General features: G+C 42.7%; 1 long non-coding RNA gene across 1 annotated transcript; it reads right to left on the bottom strand.

Annotated features, from left to right (window-relative positions):
* Positions 1-2,798: 2,798 nt before the first annotated feature.
* LOC119732608 lies at positions 2,799-5,116 on the bottom strand. The gene is made up of 3 exons (XR_005271576.1): positions 4,858-5,116; positions 3,658-3,693; positions 2,799-2,946 (listed from the first exon to the last, which is right to left on the bottom strand). It is a non-coding gene; the product is annotated as an uncharacterized LOC119732608 (long non-coding RNA).
* Positions 5,117-5,560: the final 444 nt, after the last annotated feature.

The following is a 5,560-nucleotide window of genomic DNA, read 5'->3' as shown; positions in this document are numbered from 1 at the left end:
GATGACAAGGGTTAGTTGGTGGTTGCGTTTGATGACGTCGGCAGAGTAGGAAATGCCCACTGCGTCAGGTGGGTCTCTGCTGACTGTTTGATCAGTGTGCATGTATACGGGGTGGATTGCAGTGAATTATGAAGCGCAGTGGTGACAACTCGATGTTACATGTACTTGGTCGATTCCTTTGTCCATGTCAAGGGCGTAAAAGTACCTGTTCACCACGATGTGGAGTTGGTGGTGAGTTGGGTGGTTAAGCTGATATGAAGTGCTGTGAGGAGGCCATTGAGCACTTGGCAGGGGACGTCTGATGCATTTGCGAGTTGGTGAGAGGGGTTGGTCATGGCGGACAATCAGCAAGCCATCCTTTGCAACAGAGGCCACATGGAGATAGCGCTTGATGTCTTTGATGTTGGTCAGTTTTTTTTATGGTTCCTTGCACAAGGTGGGCATGTGTGCGCTGCAGGTCTGGGCATTCGGACTGGATTTCTGACCACACTGTTCTATTTGGGATCGAGTTTGGTGTGGAGAGCACATCCTCGGCTGATGTGCATAGAATGACAGAATCTACCGCATTGCTTCACAAAATTGCAGATTTGGCAGGTGGGGTCGCTGCACATGCAGTTAGGAGCATTGCAGCTTGCGAAGTCAGACAGGAAGTTGCCCGATCCAGCAACATGTCGCACTGATTCTTACAAGAAAGTAGAAATGCAGGGGCTGGCTGAAAACTCTCCTCGACACAGTTTTTCATTGGCTTGTACACAGGGTTTACTGTCTGTGAGAATGCATTCGTGGTGTTTTGACTGGATGATGAATGGGCTAAAATGCTTGGTTGCTGCAGATATGGAGAGTGCTGCAACTTCGCATGGTAACCAAGTGGGTTGGCGACCTTGCAATGTCGTGCTGAAGAAACCTGCCAAGAGGGGCTTGGTTATTAGCAGGTAATGTACAGTGTTGCACTGATGCTGTGTTTTTTTTTGCTGATTCATCAGTCACAATCAACAGCTGATCATCTGGGTGTGGCAGAGCGATTGTTTTTGTTGAGGTTAATGCCTTTCGAGCCATTTGGAAGGTGGCTCTCATGCAATTTATCAGACCATATGTGAATTTTTGTTAGTCTGTTGTCGAGCCACTGCATCATCCAATGGAGACAGTAAGCTGCATGGAGCAACCTGGGATCACTCACGAGAATACTTTGAGGGCAAAGATGAATTATCTCAAGCCACCAACCTTTTCTGGGACGGAGCATGTTGACAGGGTGGCTGCTCGATGAGGGCTGGCTCAGAGGGTGCTTTTGGACCAGATCCAGCCAAAAATGGTTGTGCTCTCTTGGCAGATGACCGCGGACCGATGACCACTGCGGAAATGTGCATGTTGTTTTTGTACAGGGCACGCATGACTGATTTGCAGTTGTTGAGTAGTTCATCATGGGTGTTGCCTCCAGAATACAGAACGTCAGCAAGTTTTGCTACTACACGTACTCCCTTTTCCAGGTCTTCAGGGATATGGCACATTAGTTCTTCCAAATGTCATCTCAGAGCCAGGCATTCCCATATTGGTGTACACACAGATGCAGCAAAAGCATTTCCCCACTCCTCATTATTTCATCAAGCGAGATGGGTGATCTGGACGAATGCACTTGTGAGGTCAGTGGCAATGAGGCATTTCCACTGGGCGATCTTGCCCAAAGTAGAGTTGACATCAGGCATGATGGTTGGGGCTTGCTGTTTCTGCCTACATCGGAGAATGCATTGACAAGGGGAAAAAAAGCGGCTGGGCTTTTTGATCAGGATTAATTAGGTATTCAACGTTAATCTCAAATCCTCTGGACATGTTTCTCTAGTTCGTCATACTTATGTTGGAGCTCACGAAGCTTGTCCTGGGCATATTGTGGAAGGCGGCCTTTGCTTTGCAGGGTTGAACTGGATCCATGATTACAACAGCCTCAAAGGGGCCAGCAGCACCATTGTAGCCTGGGAACGTTCGGTTGAAAACCTCCTCATATTCTTCATGAAGGGCACAGGAATTGGCCTGCATGTCAGAGGGCAAAAATAGGGTGCAGAGGTAACGTTTATTTTAGGTATGCATGTTCCCAGTTTTCAAAGGAGTTGACTGATGACAGTTACATTTTTTTCCCAAACACCTTGTTTCGGTGCTTGGTGTGAACTGGTCATTTCGATTTGAAGTGTAAAGTCACTCTCGTTGGGGAAAAAAATTGAAAAGCCAGTGTTATTACGCATCAATGGCTAGCCGCTCACCTGCTTGTGATTGATGCATACGATCTGAAGTCCAAAGATCATGGCGCTTAAATTTGGCAGTTTTCAGTGATAACCTAGCTGTTGCATTATGAGCTGAAAAGTCATAGAAATGTTTCTGACGCTGCCACCATGCCACAAAATAGATAATAGGGGACGCAACACGAATGAATCACAGCCAAACATAAGACTCATTGCAGGAGAGGAACAACTCTTTGTTATGGTAACACATAAGGTTAAAACAAGATGGCTGCGTCCATGGCAAAACAGTAACAGGATGCCAGAGGGCGATAAAACCAACAGGCGCAAGTCAATTCTGTTTGACTCACACTGTATGGGATCCATGCGCCAACGAAAGAGGGTGCCCTTTTACCTAGCAACGACGTCCCATGGGCGGGACATTTTGCTGCTTTACACGTACTGTTCCTTGTGTGTGACGCACGTACACCAGGGGATTCAGTTGTGCTATGTACATGCAGTGCTAGTGGTGACTGCGTCGCGTCAAAATTGCAGTCAGGCAAGATGGCGTCGGTCGGTCACCCCCAACTTTCTTTGCCGGTGAGGGAGTACTTGTGAACGGAGCGGATACTGCCCTGTGATAACTGAAGAACTGTTGCCCACCACATGGAGGATCAGTAAAGTTCAGTACATGGAGTTCCTGTCAGCCATCATTAGCTTACCATGAGTGAAGACAAAGATGCTCGGAAAAAGGAACAGACAATAAAAAGGAAATTAATTCATGTTATCTACAACCATTCGGCCAAAAAAAGTAATGGTTCTGCTTCCGGTTACCCTACCTACCCTATTTTGGAAGCCCCTACCCTACTATAGGGGGGGAGGGGGAATGAGGAAACAAACCTGAAAATCATGAATTACTACCTTTTATCCTTGACTACACTCAGACACCTCCATAAAATCGTACACAAAAAATTGCCCCCCCCCCAAAAAAATAAATCCCTACCTACCTACCCTATTTTCAAATGCCATGTAATCGGAAGCAGAATGCTATTTTATTTTGGGGGCCTTATTAACTAACACAACACCTGTCAAGTCATGAGCTATTGAGCGCTGGACACATGAAGGTATAGATTTTCAAAATTTCTGTAAAAAGTGCCAAAGAAATGCTCTAAATGAATGAAAGCAGAGCAAATTGAGTAAGCTTCATTCATAATACATTTTATGGAATTCAGTTAATCAAAATGTACAATACAACCAATTCTTGAAGACACAAGCTAACTGTATCGATATTCCAATTTTATTGCCAAATGAAAGCATGCAATTTTAGTGTTATCAATGGGCCTGTAGTTTGTAAAGTCGGATCTTAATGATATAATCAATTTAAAAATTGGTCCAAATAAACTAATCTCAAATTTTAAGAAAAGTTTTAGTAAATGTTTGTTATTAAACTGACCTGAATGTCATCTTCATTGTTAAAATGTACCATCATCTGAAAGAAAAAAAATATTATTTAAATATTATACACATTTTCACAATGACACCCCAAGAAAGTTATGAAGTTAAAAGGAGGGAAAGATCCCCATATCTGGCCGTCACTAATTTTTCCCTTCAGTGTCCTATAAGCCATCAGAAAGTGATATGTCAAAAAAAAATAAAAAATACTTAACTATTTACTCGAAAAACACATTTTTAGACCAGTCTGTTTGTGCACAGGCATGACAGAGTGACAAGTGGTCATGGCCAGATACAGACTGGGACCTTAAGTGCTCAAAACGATGCAAAAAAAGATCAGGCCAACTTTACTCACTCTTTAACCAGCAAATTTCTCCAAATCTGTTACTGGGTAAAATAATAGTTTCTCAGTATTTCACCAACCAAGTTTGAAAACTCAATTCCATTTTTAAAGGAGAGTTTTCTTCAATATTTGGCAGTAGCTTGCACAAGAGAAGGAAGTCAAGTGATTTCAAAATGAGGCTAAAGACTAGACTTCTACATGTCCATCCATGGTCCAACTGTTTGACAAGACTGGCTTCTTCATTCATTGTCATTAGTCTGGTGCCTGACTAAGGGGAAATGTGCAGAAATAGTGGTATGGTACCCGACATCCTATATATTTCTTTTGGCACAGTCAGCTGACAGTTGATTAATGCAGTACTGAAGAGTTGTTGGACTGGTTGTTTCATGTGCCAGTCTATTTTCTTGTATTGCATGTTTTCAGTACCTTAAGTTTTGGGACTCTCATACACAGTATTGAGAGTCCCAAATTTTCGGACTAGGCCAGATATGGGAATCTTTCCCCCCCAAAAAAGACAGAATTCCGTGGACATTACTAATTTTTCCCTGCAGTAACTAGTATCAGCCGTCAGAATGCGATTACACGTCCTAAAAAGGACCAACAATTTAAGGAAAGGAAAAGGAAAAATACTGAAGCATTTACTGTGAAAACACCTGGAATTTTTCAGACCGGTTTGGTACTTAAACTCCCCATCAACCCCCCCCCCCCCAAAAAAAATGGCAACTTATCAATAAAACTAGTGTTGGACCTACTCACATTGAAGTAGGCTAACTGCTGATTTTGTGGAGGTATGCAACACCAAATATCACATCAGCAAAACCACGGAGCGAGAAAAAACAGACAGCATGCAAAACATACCTCGCCCAGCTGACATGGTTTGGTTCCATCCACACGACCGCCATAATCCCAATTTTTGCAGAGGTCCAAAAACATCATTCAGAGTCCGTTGATGCAGAAATTAGTGGCTAAAATACTTCTTTGATAGCTCAAAAATGACATGAGATCGGTTGTACATAAGGATGCATGTGTTAAAAAGAGAAATTTTCGGCTGAAAAACGGCTATCCCGCAAACGAAACCACAAACGAAGACGACAGTGGAAAACGCAATGTGCGCGCGCAAAATTTGAAAAGGAGGCCATAGCACATTTCGCTCGTAACCCCGCCCTGCAAACAGGACCGTGGCCTGTGACGTAATACAGCGCTGAAACCACAGATGTAGAATAAAACAATTTTGTCAAGTATTTAATTGATTTTCTTCTCTTTTATTTTTGACAGGTAACATTGTGTAGTTACATTTTTATTGGACAGGGGGTTCTTTTTTGTCAATTTTTTTTGGGGACCAACCGACCACAGGGCAGAGAGATTATGTAAAGCTCTGTTGCAAGAGCTTAAAAACCTGCCTTACTTAAGTTCAATTTATATTTTAACAAAAACAACACACTCGTTGTGGCGACAATAATTTTAAAAAATACAGGTGGAATATATTGAAATTTTGTTTTGTAAGTGGCCGTGATCTCTATATTTAAAAAAAAACATGAAACACTAAATTTAATACAACTAA

Source organism: Patiria miniata, unplaced genomic scaffold, assembly GCF_015706575.1.
Source record: "Patiria miniata isolate m_02_andy unplaced genomic scaffold, ASM1570657v1 HiC_scaffold_24, whole genome shotgun sequence".
NCBI lineage: Eukaryota > Metazoa > Echinodermata > Asteroidea > Valvatida > Asterinidae > Patiria > Patiria miniata.
This window is presented reverse-complemented; position numbering and strand designations above follow the sequence as displayed.